This window comes from Lycium ferocissimum, chromosome 1, assembly GCF_029784015.1.
Source record: "Lycium ferocissimum isolate CSIRO_LF1 chromosome 1, AGI_CSIRO_Lferr_CH_V1, whole genome shotgun sequence".
NCBI classification, from domain to species: domain Eukaryota; kingdom Viridiplantae; phylum Streptophyta; class Magnoliopsida; order Solanales; family Solanaceae; genus Lycium; species Lycium ferocissimum.
Window position 1 is genome coordinate 40,263,640 of NC_081342.1, and position 20,291 is coordinate 40,283,930.

Here is a 20,291-nt window from a genome sequence, read left to right on the forward strand (position 1 = left end):
TAAGACAAAAAGAAAAGAGAACGACTTTTACTACCTTAACCGCCGCAAGGTTAAGTCAAGCTTCAAGTCTCGCACGCCAAGATCTACATAAATACCAAATATATATTACCATTAGTCATAAGCCTTTAGGCATCAATTCCAACGAACATTAAATTCTATAGAAATTTCGAAAGATTTCCCCTGTAAATGCACCAACCCCGAGATTTCAACTCGGCTAATTTCAACAACAACCAAACCAACAACCAAACTACAACATCAATAATCAATTCACAATACATTCCAACATTAATATCCAAATCCAATACATTCCAACACTAAACACATATTGCTACATACTTAAAGACATTCCAATATATTTTCAACTATACTCATATAATCAAACTAACATTACGGCTCATACGTTCAATTACTAATCCGAACCCATTTAAATCATATGCAAGAACACTTTAAGCAATTCACACAATTTTTCAAATAACCCAAACATTGTCCCAACTTACCCGAATTCCACTCCAAACCCGAGAACACTACTCCCACATTTCTTTCCTTCAAACTCCATAAATTATACTACCAAACCATGCATAAACAATGTCATTCTCTTAATTACAAAATTTACATTACAAGCATAACGGCTTCCAAAACAGCCCGCATCCTTCACAACATCAACGTGGATCATCCCAAGGTTCATTAACGATACAAAACTCACAACGACAACAACTAAAGCCTTAAGTAACATTTGCTCATCCTTGGCTCAAACATGGCCTACATTCGGCCATCCTAATACACACACACATATATATATAATTTACACTCATTCAATACACTACAACAACAAGGAAACATGCTACATATAATTCAATCTATCAATCCAACAACACATAGCACACACACGGCCACAAGCCATGCATGGTCCATGGCCACGGTTCAACTCCAACATCTAAGTTTTCATAAATTTCATGCATGTTTGCATACTACAACATGTCCACGCCATCCACAACACATAAAGGAAAATTAATTCTTACCTTTTCTTCTTCACTTCACACGCCAACTAAGGTGGTGAACAAGAGAAACGGATGGCTTATCGATCCAACCAACGCCTCCACGTTAACAAGCACCCTTGAATTAGTTGTTTTGCTAGAAGAACCAATTTTTTTGATGGAAATTTCTTGATCTTGATTTTTCCACTTCTATGGCCGTGTCTCCCTCTTCCTCTCTTCTCCTTGTTTTCTTGATTTTTCTAGAAAATGAAATGAGGAGAAAGATGACTTAGTCATCTTTTAAGTTGCCATATAAAAATAATTCATGTGGCCATGGTCCACAAGTAGTTTGGCCGGCCACTTTGGCCCTTTAGTTAGCATAATTCACAAGTTTTCTTAATTCATTTTTGGCCCCAAATATTTCCTTAATGTTTTCATGCCAACAAAGTCATATACCACTTATTTAAAACAAAGTCATGATTAAAATCCCGACTTCTTGTCCCGGAATAGTCTTGTATCCTAACTTGTCATATTACACTTGGATTATCCCGTTGTTAAAAATACGGGATATAACAATGATATAACAGCCACCTACCCTTTTGTTTTAACTTAGCATTATGCAACATGAAATCACAAGAACCCCCCCCCCCCTCCCCAAGGCATGATAAAGATGTAACAGACAACTATCTTTTTATTTTAACTTAGCTTTAGGCAATATGAAATCACAAGAATTTTCCCCCAAGGCATGACAAACCACCCTTGACCAATTCCCAGATCTTACTGAACCCCCACAGTCATGAGAACAAGGTCTAGGAAGTCAAGGAAGTTTCAGGGTCATAAAAGAGGGACAAGATAGGGTGAGGTCATCACCTCCCCATCCTTTTCTAGAACCTTACTTTCAGTAAAAAAGGATCAAAGTCCCCACTGGTCTCCTACCAAATGCCCATCACCAAAACTTATAAACAAGAGTGGTTTGACACTGCTCACCCCCCTTAGAATAAGTCTCATCAAAACCCCCTAATTACACATATAAACTAACAGCCTCTAATTAACTTCAGTTTTAAGACCCTATTATGTGAATCCTTATTGAATACCTCTAGCCATTAACACTTGAGAAAGTTGAACAGTTAAATCACTTAAGAGTTTAAAAATCAAATTGAATACCAAACTCCAGGTTCAAAATAGTTCAATCTCCAATTGGTCAATCATTTTCAGACAGTTAAAGGTACATCAGGACTCAAATCATTTTTTAAATTCTATCTCAAACTTCTTTTTGAAAATTCAGGCATGAACTAGAGAAAAGAGAGAATCTGATAATATGAATGCCAAGTTTGAGCAGTATTCAAATGAAACCAAACATGATATCTAGTCCATATGGTATTCCACGTTATTTTAAATGATTCCTACCACTTAGTGGATCACTATTAATTCATAATGCATTATTTAATGACCTATTATCTCATTATTGGACTTGAAATCCCAAAACTTCATCTTTAGACTTCTTTATCCTACTTCGGGATATTGCTACTTTAAAGTTGTCCTTAATGCATAATTATACAACTAATCAAAATTATTTGACTATCTTAAACACATTCAAGTGACCTAGGAAAACTCAGACCTACACAAATGCAAGCAAACCCTAACTCTAAATGCCTTAGCCAATTATCACAGACTTCTTATAGACATGCCTAGTTTCCTTCAGCCTATTATTTTTTTAACACGATCACATGAATCTTTCTAGTTTTATTCCAATCACAGCTCATGTCACTTAGTTGATACCAAACAAGTATGCAGGCCCATAAAAGAAAAGATTCAGGAAAAATCAAAAGTCATGTTCTTATTCAAAAAAAGAAAGACAATTACCTCAAATGCTTCAAATAGATATCGCAACATTTTAATGTTCTACCACATTCAACAGGATTAGTATTAACTTAAAAGTTCATCAAATTAGTATCATGACTTATGTGATCATATCCTCATCAGATTTAAGCATTGAACAACAAAGGTAGGAATCCTCAACATCTAACAAAACATATGAACTCTATTCCAACCATATTTAGGCAAGCAATGCATTATTTGAGCATACAGACTCAGTCTACCTCAAGAAACCACTTATTAGTGTCAAACATGTGCTTTGAAAATAAAAGGAGTAACCTCCACATCTAAGACAAGCTAATACATCTTAATCAATACCCAATCAATACATTAATTCAACTCAATCACAGGCAAAACAACAACCAACTAGCATTAATAAGCTATTATCATATAGACTAACTACTAAACAATACCAAAAACAAGTAAATGGAATAGAATGTTACCTTTTTATGGTACAGCCCTGGTCAAAAATGAATTTGAAACCCTTAAGTGCTTCCAAAACCGACAACTCAGCCACACAGACTCAAACAAAAGAGAAAAAATAAAAATTTTAACTCAGAAAGACCTCAAACTAATGGAGTCTTAAAATTTTACTAATAGAGGCTTAACATTCAAAGTTTTAGCCTCTCTTTGAATTCCTTCAAGATTTTTTCTAACCTCTGAAACTCTTTCAAAATATTTTAACTTCAAAAACTCAGATTTTCTCTCAAAAAAAAACTTTCCAAAACTTCAAGGCTTCCCTCTTTAAAAGGGGTTGGGGTTCTATTTATATAACCCCAAAAATCGTCTAAAGCTTCAAACAAATGATGTGGGACAAACATGTTTTGTCCAAAATTAGCCTTTGTAGGCCTTTACACAGCAAAGATTATCTCAAATCAACAATGGATAGTGAGATCTAAATCTTGCTTGACTCGATCTGACCCATCTTTGGTCAACCAATGATATTCAAGCAAGGTACAACATTATTTCAGCAAAAATCAACCACAATAATAAACTTTGACTAAGTAAATTCTAAGAAAAGCAAAAGGAAAAAGTTTCATTACCGATTCGGGAAAGATTCGAGTAATACAAACTCAACATTAATTGCTTACACGAAAATAATGCTGCAAAGTTGCGTGCCTTACACACACACTGTAACCTTTCCATTTCTAGACGAGAGAGAAAAGAATTTTGCAGGCGGCGGCTAGGGTTTTAACAAAAAAGCGGAAGAGAGAGAAAGGGGAGGAGGAGGGGGGTTTCTGAAAAGGAATAATGGAAAAAAAAGCGGGGGGGGGGGGGGGGGGTATTACCCCTTTAGTGTTTTAACGACCTGGGCCGGGTGTCAGCCTGGTTTGGGCTGGACTCGGTCCAGATTTTAAAGAATAAAAGGGCCCTTTATTTTGTATACATATATGTATACTAAGTGTATACATGTATATGTAAACCTGGTATATATATGTATGTATACCTAGTATACTTATATAGGTAATTAAAGATTAAAATAGATAATATTTTAATTATAGATAAAATTAGGACGTATTTATTTTACTTTATTAAAATAGTTTAAATATTGGCCAAATTATGTTAATGGGCCTAAAATTGCGAACAGGGCCCTAGTGTATTTTGATCCAACCAATCATTTCAATTATGGCTAAATTTTGGCCTTAATTGATTTTAATTCAACAGGTCATTCAATTATGGCCATATTTGACCTAATTAGCAGGTTTAAAAATTAAATTGCTTTAGTGACCTTGATTAATTTAAGCCAATGAATTTGGCTATTTCAATCAAGGCCGTTAAAAGGCTAATTTTAAAAAATTGACCCAATTTCCTCGAACCATGATTTGGTCAAGTTAATTGTGTCCATAACAAAGTAACTTAAACCTTAATTTGCAATAAGGACCATCTAATTAACTAATTAAAATATTTATAGATAATTATACAAAAATTTTGACAAAACACACAATCATGTAAAAATAAAGATTAAAGGATCAAATGATTAATTATTTAAATTACTCAAAATCCATGGATTAAAGGGAATAAAGTATTTGCTAATTTTGACAATTTTAACAATTAAATAATAATAATTATTTTAAAACAAAATGCCCTTTTCTCTTTCATTAAATCAAATAAGTATCTTATAAATGTCATATAATGCACTTAACTTCTAAACAACTTTGTGATGTCATGAAAAACCCTTTGTGACGTCATGAGAAATCCTTCATCAATTTAAAGGAGCAAAATATTGTTCTGAGCAATTTTATAAAATTATTGAAGCCCTTTAAGGAGCATAGCTTATTTTATTTAGTTTCCAAGGACTCTTAGTAATTAATGCAAATTATGGAGGTAAAAAATTAGGTGTCAACAATCGAACACTTTCAGACTTGTATTTCAGATTGTATTTAGCGCTCTTGTGCCCTGTGACTAGATTTTGGGGGATGTTGAGATATTTCTAGTCATGATAAGTATTTAAGACGTGATAACTTATTCTTATTAATTTTTTTGCTTATTTAACTTGTTTCTACATCTTGTGGGTAATGTGTTTCACCTACCTGGGGGGATGGTGTAGCTGCCACCACGACTCGCGATGTGGGTTGTGACAAATTGGCATCAGAGCCCTAGGTAAATCGGTCTAATAAGTACAAGAGTATGTCAAGTAGAGTCTCACGGATTGGTACGTAGACATTTGTACCTATCCTCGAGAGGATATAGGACAATTAGGAAACACTTTACTTATTTCTCTCTTTCGTACTAGTTCAATCTGATTGGTATCTAGTTCACTCTTTTTCCTGCAAGCTTGTTCTGATTGGTATCTTAATCTCATTCTTGTGTTCTCTCTCAAATGGTGAAGACACGATCAACTGCTTGTGGAGGCCAGGAGCCTGCACCTGTACCCGCACCCATTCCTATTGCTCGAGAAGCTGTCCGAGGACGTGGCAGGGGCAAAGGGCATACAGCTGAGCTAGCTAGGGGACGAGCACCAGCACCTGCTTAGGACCTCTAAAGAGAGTTAACTCTAGAGCTTGAGGAAATTCCAAAGGAGGATTTTGAGGTGCTTTGAGGCATAGCACAGGTTCTTGCTACTCGCATTTTCAGGAGGTTGTATTTTCAGTGTTGAGGTACTTTCACAGTTTGGCCCAGGTGGGCATGATTCGAGTCACTCCAAATGGCTCATAGACTAGAATAGGAGGTCAGACTCTCGATTCTAGGGTTGTTTTACGATTTCAGACTCCAAGGGTACTACCGGTAGCCGCAGTGGCTCCCCGCATTGATGTTATTCTAGAGCTCGATTTTGCGCTGTAGCTTATGGATGGGTCGGTGTTGACTAGTGAGGAGCGGAAACTGTTCGAGGGGTTCACCAAAATGTCCCCTCCTTGGTTCTATGGTACTTTCGCGGAGGATGCGTATGAGTTTATTATTAGCTGCCATGAGATGTTTCATAAGTTGAGAGTAGTAGAGTGACATGGATTTGATTATGTTTCTTTCCAGTTTGTTGGGTAAGCCAAGCAGTGGCGGAGGACTTCTATGGAGTGTCGACCAGCTGGGTCACCACCTTTGACCTGGACCCAGTTCTACCAAGTATTTCTAGAGAAGTATGCCCCTCGTACTCATAGAGATAGCAGGAAGGATGAATTTTTACATTAGAGCAGTTAGGCCCATTTCGGAGTATGAGACCAGATTCCACATTTTGCCCCATTACGTGACAACATTACTTCCCATAGAGACTGAGAGAGTGAGGAGATTTATGAAGGGTTTGGACTTTTCGCTTCAATTGGAGACCTTACAGTTGGAGGCTTCTGGGGCCTCATTTCAGTAACTATTAGAGCATCTTTGGAAGGGTCGAGTCAGTGATGAGTCGGGCATAGAGCAGGGGTGGCGACAGGAGGCTCGCAAAGTGACAGCTTCAAGGGTCCTATTAGAGATGGGGGACACTATGGCAGGGGTGGGCCTCATCCCTACAATCGCCCCATTTAGTATGCACTTCAGGCTTCGGTAGGTAGTTCTTCAAGTTATAGTGGGCACAGTTCCAGGCAGACTTCTAGGGGTGGTTCCTTCTCTCGACCTTCAGACCGTAGAGGATATTCTGGCTCGTCCATATCAGCTCATCAATCAAGAACAATTATTCCAGATTTAGATAGAGTTGGGCCTAGCATAGCTCTCAGTATAAGGTACCAACGTTTTTAGCACTACCAGCTAGGGGAGGCGGATATTTTGGTGAGGTGGTTCGAAATTTAGCAAGGGTGGCCATCAGCCTAGCAAAAGTGGTCATCACTCTAGTAGGGGCAGCGCTCAGTAAGTAAGAGGTGGATCTCAGGCAGGCCATGGTGGTCCTGGAGGCACACAATTTGAGAGAGGACTTGCCTATTGTTATGCTTTTCCTGGTAAGCCAAAGGCCGAGGGCAGTCATCACAGGTATTATCTCGGTCGATTATTGATCGGCTTTGATCCGGTTTCTACATTCTCTTATGTGTCTACTTATTTCTCTACTTTCTTGGATATGTTATATAACTTGCTTGATATACCTATTCATGTATCCACTCCTTTCGGAGGTTCTGTGGTAGTGGATCAATTCTATCGGTCTTGTGTGGTCATTTTTAAGGGTTATGATACCTGGGTATATTTAGTCATCCTCGATATAGTAGACTTTGATATATTCTTGATATAGATTGTTTATTTCCTTATCATGCAATTCTAGACTATCACACTAAGACAGTCACGTTGGCTATGCCGGGTATTCCCATATTAGATTGGAAGGGTACTTCTTGTCCCATTTTGAATCAGATCATCTCGTTCCTTGGGCTAGCAAGTTGGTGGACAAGGGATTTTTTGCTTATTTGGGTTATATTCGAGACACCGGTGTTGACACTCCGTTGCTCAAGTCTGTACCTATGGTGAGTGAGTTTGCGGAGGTATTCCCTACAGACTTGTTGGGTATCCCACCCGATTGAGATATTGACTTATGTATTAATAGGCACCTAACCCATTTCTATTCCACCATACCAGATGGAATCGGCAGAGTTGAGAGAGTTAAAGAAGTAATTTCAAGATCTATTGAGTAAAGGGTTCATTAGAATGAGTGTCTCCCCTTGGGGTGCTTCTGTGTTGTTCATGAAGAAAAAAGAAGGTTTTATGTGGATGTGTATCGACTATCTGTAGTTGAACAAGGTTACCATTCAGAATAAGTATCTGATATCCCGTATAGATGACTTGTTTGACCAGCTTCAGGGTGCATCAGTCTTTTCTAAGATCGACCTGAGGTCGGGCTACCACCAGTTGAAGATTAGAGCTGAGGATATTCCAAAGACAACTTTAAAGACCCGCTATGGTCAATATGAGTTCTTGGTGATGTCATTCCGGCTTACTAATACCCCCACAACTTTCACGGATTTAATGAATGGGATCTTCAAACTTTATTTAGATTCGTTTGTGATTGCCTTCATTGATGATATTTTAGTGTACTCTCGTATTAAGAAAGACTATAAGAAGCATTTGAGAATAGTTATTGGGTTGTTGAAAGAGAAGAAGTTGTATGCCAAGTTTTCCAAGTGTGAGTTCTGGCTCAGTTCCGTGGCATTTTTGGGATATGTTGTGTCCAAGGATGGGATTATGGTTGATCCTAAGAAGATCGAGGTGGTTAGAGATTGGGCTAATCCTACTTCGGTCACTGAGATTTAGAGCTTCGTGGGCCTTGTAAATTATTATTGTTGATTTGTGAAGGGGTTTTCATCAATTTCTTCCCATTTGACTAGGTTAACTCAGAAGAATATGCCCTTTTAGTGGTCCGACGAGTGCGAGGAGAGCTTTCAAATGCTCAAGGCTTGATTGACTTCAGTCTCGATTTTGGCATTACTTACGGAGGGGAAAGACTTTACCGTTCATTGTGATCTTTCTTGGATTGAATTGGGGTGTGTGTTGATACAGACGGGTAAAGTGATCGCGTATGCTCCAAGACAGTTGAAGGTACACGAGAAGAACTACCCCACTCATGACTTAGAGTTGGCAGCGGTAGTCTTTGCTTTGAAGATTTGGAGGCATTACTTGTTTGGAGTCCATTGTGAGGTATTCACAGATCATCATAGTTTTCAGCATGTATTCAATCAACAAGATCTAAATTTGAGGCAGTGTAGATGGATAGAGTTTCTTAAGGATTATGATATTACCATTCTTTATCATCCGGGAAAAGCTATGTGGTAGCTGATGTGTTGAGCCGAAAGGCAGTGAGTATGGGTAGCTTGGTGCCTTTGATTGTTGAGGAGCGTCCCTTAGCTATAGAGGTTTAGTGTTTTGCCAATAATATGGTGAGGCTTGATATTTCAGAGCCCAACAGGGTTCTAGCTTGTGTTGAGGTGAGGTCGTCTCTTTTGGAGCAGATTAAGGTCCAGCAGTTTGAGGATGAGAAGTTGTGTAGGATTTGAGATAAAGTGATGAGTGGGGAAGCCACGTAAGCCATTCTTGATGATGAGGGTGTCTTGAGGATTAAGGGGCACATTTGCATTACTAAGGTTGGTGGTTTGACTAGGTTCCAGCAGGTTAAGTATAAGCACCAAAGACCGGGTGGTATGACTGAGAGGATTCCCATTCCCGAGTGTAAATGGGAGAGGATAGTTATGGATTTCGTGGTTAGTCTATGAAAGACCTTGGGCAAATTTGATGCCATTTGGGTGATTGTTGATAGGTTAGCTAAGTCTGCGCATTTCATTCTAGTTCAAACTACCTACAATGTAGAGAAGTTGGCCAGAATCTACATTAGAGAGATCGTCTTGCATGGTGTGCCTATTTCCATCATTTCAGACAGAGGCACTTAGTTCACTTCCCATTTCTTGAGGAATGTGCAGAAGGAATTAGGGACTCAGTTTGATCTTACTATAGCTTTCCACCTGAAAATCGATGGTTAGTCCGAGAAGATTATTCACATGTTAGAGGACATGTTGCGGGCTTGTTTGATCGACTTTAATGATAAATGGGACAAGTTCTTACCTTTGTCAGAATTCGCTTACTACAACAGTTATCAGTCGAGTATTGACATGGATCCATTTGAGGCTTTATATGGTAGAAGATGTCATTCTCCTATTGGGTGGTTTGATGCTTTCGAGGTTAGACCTTGGGGTACCGATTTATTAAGAAATTCCTTGGATAAGGTGAAGCTGATTCAGGAAAAGCTTCTTGCGGCTCAGAGTAGGCAAAAAGAGTATGCGGACGAGAAGGTCCGAGATTTGAGTTCATGTTTAGTGATCAGGTTCTATTGAAGGTTTCGTCCATGAAGAGTGTGATGCAATTTGGGAAGAAGGGCAAGCTGTGCCAGAGGTTTATTAGCCCCTTTGAGATCATTCATCGTGTTGGTGAGGTGGCTTATGAGTTAGCTTTTCCACCACGTTTATCATGTGTCCATCCAGTGTTCCATGTCTCTATGTTGAAGAAATACCATTCTGACGGGTCCTACATCATCCGGTGGGACTTGGGTGTTATTTGACCAGAATCTGGGGTTTGAAAAAGAGCCCGCGGCCATTCTGGATAGGCAGGTTGGGAAGTTAAGGTCTAAGGATATCGCTTCAGTTAAGGTGCAATGGAAACACCGTCCGGTCGAGGAGGCCACTTGGGAGACTGAGGCGAATATTCGGAGTAGATAGCCTAAGCTATTTGATGATTTAGGTATTTCCTTCCACACTCTTTCTTTTCGTTCGAGGACGAACGGTTGTTTGATTGGTATCTGATGTAACGACCTATTTGGTCATTTTTGGTACTTTCCTCTTTTACCCCTGACTCCATTTTTCTAGCTTTCTTAGAACGTTTTTGACTCATAGGAATGGGTAATGCATTTTTCGAGGTGATCGGGATTGGTTTTGAGGTTTTTTTTAAGCCCTTAAGTTGAATAAGCGAAAACTATTGACCAATAGTTAACTTATGGTTATTCGCATCTTTTTGGTAATGCCGGCTATTCTATTAGGTCTGGATGATCGATTATGATATGATAGGATTATTGGTTTGCTTTCCGAGGCACTCAGGCGTGTTTTGGGGCTTTGGTTGGAAACCTTGTTTTAGGCGTCACGGGGTTGACCTAGTAAAGATGACCACTTTTGGGAAACCCGGGTGTGCGAGCGAGTTCATAGCATGATTTATGATTTAAATGCATGTTTGGTTTGTGTCTAGGGGTCCCGGGTGAGTTTCGGGCATCCGTTTGAAATTGGGAAACACCATATTTTACTGGTGTAACTTTTATGGTTTTCCTTCTTTGTGTTCATGAGGAAGGGACCACATTCGCGAAGGTCGCGTTCACGTGAACCTCTCGTGTTCGTGAAGAGGATTGGGTTTGGGCCGGCCCAAGCAAGAAGTCTCGCGTTCGCAACACTTGTACCACGATCGCGAAGGCCATTTTCACTGGGCCGGGTAGCTTGTCCTGGCGATCACATGGGAGCTCCGCGATCGTTATGAAGGGTTTTTTTGAGCAGGTAAATATTTCAAGAATATGAAAATAAGCCTCATTCTCAAATATTTTGGGTTCTAGAGCTTGGATTTTAGTGATTTCAAGATCCACATTTAAGAGTTTACCTTGGAGTAAGTTTCTAATCCATATCGAGGCTTATTTAAATGATTTCATCCTTAGATTCACCATTGAATCCATGATTCTAGGTGGGGAAATAAGGGTTTGCATGAATTGGGGGTTTTGTGTAATAAATTAAATTGAAGAACTAATTGTGGTTAGAATTCCATGAAATTAAGGATGGTGACTATCTAGACTATGGGTGGTGTAATTTTACTTTCAATTTCTAGTTTTTCCCTTGGGGCTCGGTATGGATTATTTTGGGTTTCCTCTTAACTATATCAATATGGGTGTCAATGGGTTCGTATGACCTTGTAGGTTTTATAATTTGATCATATTAGACTCAATTTCTCAATAAGTCGCCATTTGACGTCAAAGGTTGGGATTTGGGCTTTTGGATTGACCTTTCGAAACCCAAATTGTCTTGTGAATATTAGAACTTCCTTATGTTCGTATATTAACGTGGAAATTTGCTATTGTTAGACTTTGATCATTCTGAGGTGATTCAGAAGCGAAAAGCTCAGATTTGATTGTTCATGGCACCTGCTTGGCATTAAGGTAGGTTACGACTTTCTTTAGTTAGACTTTGATGAGAGAGTCATATGTAGATGTATAAATGTAACGGGGATAGCATGATAGGACTTCGGGCATGAAGTGGAGGTGAATTCCAATTAGTTGGTTCCGTCAACTGTTATGTGGGCTTGTCGCCATATGTGTTTATATTGTGACTATTGCTTGCCTATTTCCTTGTTGCATAATTGAATCACTTATCTCATGAAAAGGAAGGTTAATATGAATGATTAAGCCTTGATTGGTGTTATGACTTGTGTATGTTGATTTCATGATTTGTGGAAATTGTTGAGTGTTTAAGGGCATAGTTATGCAAATACATCCCATTCTATCTTGTCATTGATTATGCGTGATTATTGATGTATTCACTCATACATTCATGCATGAACACTTACTTGGAAAATATTATGAGGAAAAAGGGTAAGTTGAGGTTACGTATAAGTAGATCGGGCTGCATGCCACAATAGTGGATTGGGTTGCACGCCGCAATAGTGAATCGGACTGCACGCAGCAACAGTGGATCAGGTTCCATGCCGCAAAAAGTACATGGACTTAGTGAGTCCCCCATGGGTCATGACTATTGATGGCGAGATGCCCTTAGCATGTGTGTACGGTACTTGAGAGATGTGGCCATTGCATTTATCCACTCATATGTTTAAAGTGATCATTTGGTGACTCATGCCTGTCTTTGGTTGATTTCATGATTCCTTGATACTCTACTTGTATCTGATACGTGACTATGAATGTTTGTTGTATTTGCTACCTGTTAGTTTCCACTTCTTCATGCGTTATGTAATCATTGTCGGCCTATGATACTTAACAGTACTAGTGTTGTACTTTTTTTAAAAAAAAAATTTGGAATTTTATTGATAAGTGGAAATGAAAATATAGTGCATAGTTTCAAAGCTAAAAAAAAAGAATGAAAAAATGCCTAATCTATAATTTGCCTTAGCCACTGTTGAAATGAAAATTTCAACAATAACTTTATATTTTGGCAGAAAAAGTATATATGTATAACTACTCTGCGCAAGCTTCTGCATATCAACAATCTGCATCTACATCTTCTTATTGTTATATCTTCCTTGTTCTAACTCTAATATCTGGAATCTGACCTTTATCCATGTTCAAAATTCTCCTCCCTGTTGGAGGAAGATCCTGAAAGTCGTAAAACTGCAATATCTGATCCTCTGTGAAAGCCAGGTTTGCCAAGAAATCAGCTAGTTTATTACCTTCTCTAAAAACATGTATGATCTGTATCAGATATTTCTGTACAATATGCTTCACTACTTCCACAATTTTCACTATCTCCTAAGGTATCTTCCTGTTATACCTTATGGTTCTACACCACTGCAGTTGGGTTTGGATGACGCCGAGCCTATTATGGCCGGGTACGGATGATTATATATATATATATATATATATATATATATATATATATATATATATATATATATATATATATATATATATATATATATATATATATGTATGTATGTATGAAATGTTTTTTTAAAAGGAAAGCATGCATGATATCCGCCTTAAGAGGCATTCAGATGTACAGGTTATTTCTCTTATCTCATATTTCTTTCATGTCTTTATTATGTTGTTATTCATGCCTTTGCACTCAGTACATTATTCGTACTGTTACACCTCGAAAAATTTCATGTGGTTGCCTAGTGAATAGGCTAACACAGGGTAAGGAGTACACGATGTTTCTATAAGTAAGAAAGGTTATTTAACGATTTTAATTAAGATTCCAAAGACGTTGGAAGTAAGAGAAGAAAGTTCGTTAAAGAATGTTGAGCACAAGTTGTATTTTGAAGAAGGATGTGTAAAGTATCGATTTAATGTCGACTTGATGATGTCTTAAAGAAGAGTTATAATGCTCCTTAGATTGGTAATGAAGTGTTAAACAAGAGTCAAGAAGGTTCCATAAGGATTGGAGATCAAACGAACGACGGAAACAATTTCTGAGAAATGGGGTTATACTACCGCTCATATGGTTCGTATAACATTATACAGTCCGTATAAGGGTCTGTATAACACCCAACAAGAAGTTGTTTTCCCTGATGGTGTACCACAGACACTTATACGGACCATACAATGTTATACGGACCGTATAAGTGGTCCGTATAATTCCCGACGGGCTGAATAAGTTGCAAGTATAAATACATGTTTGCACTCTTATTTTCTCATTCTTTCCACTTATCCATCTCTCTCAAGACTTCTAGAGGGTTCTACACATTTCATCTTCAAGAATACAAAGGAAATCAAAGGCTCATGTCATAAATTCAAGTGAATCAAGTGCAGTTAAGCTCACTAGGGTTCATCAAGGCAAGAAATCCCTTTGGCGATTGGAACTAGGGTTTTCCTCGAGTGGAGTATTGCTATCCAAAACTCATTCCTACTCAATCAAATATAAGTTTTATGATCATTCCATGTTGTTTAAAGTATTGAGAGGTTGAAAGACTTGGATTATGGAAGGAAGTGAAAAATGGGTTACAAACATGAGAATAGTGACATTGTTGAGTAGTAGATTAATATGAATCACGATTCTTAATATGTTGTGATTATAATTATGTTATGAATGATGTTAATAACATAGGAGAAACATTCGATGAGGATGAATGTAATGTTTTATTATGATCATGATTATGGATGACCTTAAGAGGGAGTAGTGGGAGTTGGATAATGATGAACTTGACAAAAGTTATTGATTAAGATATTATGAACGTTATCATTGATGATTCGGAGTTGATATATGATATGGAGAAAGTTGTATAAACAAAGGAGATGCTGCCCAATTTTCTCTAGCTTTAGTTCAAGCGTGTTTACGTTATCGATTATCTAATATTAATATGAACTCTCTTGAAGGTAGAAACGTGAATATTGGAGAGGAACGTTCAAGTGATAGAGTAGCTAAATGAAAAGGTGTGTGAGGCTAGTCCCTTCCTTTCTAAGGCATGAATCTTAGGACACGATTTTCCCTTATTCTCCATGACCTTCTTACATTCTGGAAATTATGAGTCTATGTTCATGAAGAGCCTCATATGAGATAAAGATAAGAGATACGTTGTGAGTATGATAATGATAATGATGATGATGATGAGCTTAAGTCTAAAGATTCTAAAGTTCATGATATGATGCTTCTACAAGCTAATGATCCTAATTATGATTAATTGATGTCATTCTTTGTGCTACACTCACCTTATATGCTAATTCCTTCAAGGTGAGTAGAATCTTTATGAAACTCCATAATGGAATCGGGGGTTCACGACCTTATGTCACCCCGATAAAGTATAGTTATCTTTGAGTTCCTACACATGCATTATGATGAGTACATGATGATGATATTACACCGTGCCTATATGGCCGGGCAGACACTGCTAAGGCGGGCAGTGTATATACCATGTCTAGATGATATGGGCAGACACCACTAGTGGGCGGCATGAGATGGTTACCCTGGACTCTGGAGGCTTGAACGCAGGCTAATGATTATCACACCGTACCTATATGGTCGGGCAGCTTATATATGTATATGCATACATGACATGATGATGTTTATGAAGTAAGTTAGCATGCATTATTTCCTTGTTAAGTGACAATCAGTTACAGGTTGTTCTCCAGATGATGTCTCATTAATTATTGATATGTCGTTATTGCTTATGCCTTACATACTCAGTACAATGTTCGTACTGACGTCCTTTTCTTTGGACGCTGTGTTCATACCCACAGGTAGACAGGGAGGCGACCCAGATTTATAGGAGCTGACCAGCAAATTTACGAGAACACTCCATTATTCCAAAGGTGCTATTTGATTTATTATTTTGTGTACATATTTGGGCACGGCGGGATCCTGTCCCGTCCTTATATCTAGTACTCTAGTAGAGGCTCGTAGATACGTATGTGTGGGTGATATGGTCTCATGATTTCCCTTATTGTATGTATATACTATTTTGATAGCCGAAGGGCTTATGTATATAAAGGAAGATATGCTTGAAATTGAAAAATGGTTTTCCTTATGATTAGATGTGTGAGGATAATAAATGTATGCAGGATAAGTTTGATGAGTATTAGAATGAGTGGTACTCGGTAGTTAGCTCCGGGTACCCGTCATGGCCCCTTGTCGGGTCGTGACAAAGTGGTATCAGAGCAGTTCAGTCCTAGGAAGTGTCTACGAGCCGTGTCTGGTAGAGTCTTGTTTATGGTGCGTTGTGCGCCACATCTATAAATAGGAGGCTACAAGACATTTAGAAAAAAATGACCATTCTTCTCCTTACTAGATCGTGCGATAGAGCCACATTATAAGATTTTCTCCTCCCTAATTGTGCGTTATGATTTCAGTGATGCCGCCAAAGAGAAAAGCAATAGCCGCCCCGAACGGGAAAGGCTACGACAGAAAGGCGGATAGAAAGGGAGCTGCCAACTAATGTAGAGGAAGGTGAATCACATAATGAGGCTCCATCAAACACCTCTCATGCTCATCATAGTATACTTGTCATAATGTGCTTATCATAACTCATCATAATATACTTATAGCAATACATGCGTAAAGACTCATAGATCATCATACTTCATCGGGGTGACATAAGGTCGTGGACCCCCGATGTCATTATGAGCATTCATGAGTATTCTTCCTCACCTTGAAGGAACAAGCATAAGGTGAGTGTATATGATAATCAACATCAACGGATACTTCACTAGCTTTATAGGAACATAATGTCATAGACTATAGCATCTCTAGACTTTAGCTTGTCATTATCGTTATCTTACACGTAGCATATCTCTTATCTCGTATGGTCATTCATGAACAAGGACTCATAGCTTTCTAGAAGACGGGACATTCATAAGAAAGAGGGAATTCATGTCATAGGACTCATGCCTTAGAAAGAAAGGGCTAGCCTCACATACCTTCGTCGTTTAACTATTCTATCGCTTGCTCGTCCTCCTTTAATGTGCTCATTTATACCTTCAAGGGAATTCGTATCAACATTAGCTATACCATTATAGGATCGAGCTTACTAAAGCTAAAGAAATTTGGGCAGACATTTTCCTTTGTTTATACTACTTTCCGCCATATTCCATATCAACTCCCAACATTCATAACGACAATCACAATATCATAAATAATAAGCACCATTCGATTACATTGCTCACAATTCATAATTTTACTACAATTCTCCATAACCATGACCAAAGTCTATTATCGCGTATTTTCACATATGATACTCATTCTGTCACACCCTAATTTCCGATAGGGTATGATGGGCACCCGACCCTTACCTAGGGCCGAGCGAACCCGCTGACTAACGTAACACTCATGACCACACTGGGCCCACAAAACATAACATACACACGATATGAAAATTTTTCGAGAAAACAAACATGCCTTTCGTTTTTTTTTCAAACCAAATAAAATCGCAATCGTATGAAAAGCGTAATGTAAGGCATAACGAGAACTTCGGCTTATATAGCCGCTTGCCAAACACGTCGGTAGCATAATGCATACAAACACACCGGCTTACATAGCCGCTTACAAAAGAACCGACATATCATACACTCGACACACGTTCGCAAAGTCTCTATCATAACCGAACACCATACAAAGCACTCGACTCGGCGGCCTCCGGAGAAATGGAGCTCGCCAATCCGGCTGAGCATCTTACGCTAACATCACCGACTCATCCGTGGGTACCGCGTGGCATGAAACGCGACCCCGAAGAAAGGGGTCGATGACGAAATATGTACCGAGCATGTAAAGCATAGCACGCATCAAACGAGGTCATAACCGAAATAGGAAATACAAAAAGTGAAGTCGTAATGACCCAACTACCCACAGTACTTACATCTATCACACAAATCATACATACTCATAACCGAACGCATCATAATGTCATCACATGGAATGACATTAACCGATGTGGGATTTGCCTCGTCATCGGTGATCAAACTCATCATATCATCATACATCATCACATATCACATACGGTCCATGGGACCCGGACGAACGTGGTCGCCACCCTATCTGGCGCCACAACACGACATAACACCGAAGTTTCAAATCTCGTATCCCCGAACACAACACATCGTCACAACACATCATAAGCCATATCACAAAGCATAACTCCATAAACGAACCCGGCCCTATGGCGAGGTCTCGGAACCGTAACACGGCATAACTCCCGAGTATATCATAGTGCGCACGATCATATACCGGCCGGGATCCGGTGAAAGAGGTAACACGAACGCACGAACGGATCGTAAGTAACCACACGCATATCGGACATCATCACGGACTCAACCGAATGATCAAAACGAACCTCTTTTTTGAAAATCCAAAACCGTAGTCAAATCAAGTTTTCTTCGAGATTTCGCTCGGGAACATGTCAAACCGAGTTTTAAAAACCCCAATTATGTATCAAAATCATGGGCATAAAATCCTTATTTCCAACTCGACAAATACATAAATAAATAGTCATAATGAAGAAAATATTAAATTTTCCGAAAAATCCATAAAGGTAGCATAGAAAGGCCGCGGGCCCCACGGACGGGTGCCGACCCCCGTCCGAGCCCGACTACGAGGGGTAGGGAGAGTGATGCCTTATGAACTTACATATTATGTTTTGGGGCGTTTCGAGGTCGTATGCAAAAGTTACGGACGTTCGTAGTTTCAAAGTCGTTTTGGAACGAGTCTCTTTTGAAAACAAGATTCTTTTGAAAATAGAACTCTTTTGAAACCTTAAAAGTTTAATCCTACAAAAGACATAAGGGTCATAATTCAACCGCGTTAAAGATACGAACATCAAGGAACTTATACGAATCGCTTACACAATTTTTCAAACTCAACCATATCAAGAACATACAAACCACGACGACCATACTAAGGATGCCCTACACATCAAAGCAAATACGATTCACAAACCTACTTGAAATTTACGAATGGAATTACCCGAGGCACATACCATGTCATACCTTAGTTCCGTCTAAGACATGCCAAAAAAGAAAAAGAAGGGTAAGCTTCACATGCTGGTTTGCTTCCTAGGCTAATCCAAACTCAAACCTCTTTGCCTAAAAATCTCTGATAACATCGATAGGCATCGAACATTAGTCATACGCGCTAAAGAATCCAATTCCAAACCATTACTTTTTCTACGGAATTTTGGGCAAGCATTTCCCTTATAAGTGCACAACCCGAGATTTTAACTCGGCCAAATTCATCAACGACAACCAAACCAACAACCATCCAAACAAGATTTAAGAACATTCCGAACAATCCACAAAGTATTCAAGACAATCCCAACAATATGCTATGAAACCGAAACCTTCGACTTAATGAATACGACAATAATGCGTTTCTTTCTTTCAAATTCTCATACTACGTCAACAATTCCCTACATTACCAAATTACCTTCATAAATATAAGGAAACATATTAAGATCATATTGACTTTCAAAACGACCCACAACAATTGCAACACCAACATAAGTCATTAAACCTTCATTTCACATTGTAGAATTCGCAACGACGACAACCAAAATACTACATCACATTAGTCCCACATACTTGCCCCAAATCAGCCCATTTTTCGGCCAACACCACAACACACACATTCCATAATTTTCTGTTATATCCCGTATTTTTAAACGTCGGATTATTTGTTGAGGTGGGGCCCACGCATCGAGATTTTTTTTGGAACATCTGAAAAGTCATATGAATCACATATGTAAAGATAAACACAACTCATGAAGGACCCTTGGACCAAATCAAAGTGGAAGCCCTCCAAACGAATATTTTTAAGAAAACGTTTTCGGGTGACCTGACTTCGAGGGCAAAAATGATATTATAAGTTTGGAATTTGGAAAAATACCAAGAAATAGAAGTTGTAGATAATTGAATTAACTTTCCAACCATAGGTCGTGGGCCAATAGGTGACATCGGAATAAGGAGATATGGACATTTTAAGGCAGAAGGGTCGAGATGAACGGTGAATTCGGCCCAACCGATTTCAATTCGGGTCAGGCCCATTTTCTTTGCCATTTAATGAAAAATTTCGGCCTTCTCCTTCATTTTCAGACCTCAACAAACCCAGAAAATTTCAGAGATAGAGAGAGAGAGGAGAGATAGAGAAAGAAACCAAATTTTGACCACAATCTAAGCTCGAGATCGAAGGTCATGAAGAGAAAGTGTTGTACGTCGCGTTGCCTTCAATTTGAGCTAAAAATCAGCCAAGAAGGAGAGGGTGGAAGTGGTTGCTGCATACTTAAGGTAAGAATAAGATCCCTTTTTCATTGTTAACAAGTTTATTTAGAGTTTTAACGGATTAGAACGGAGAAAATAGCGTTATAAACTTCTTG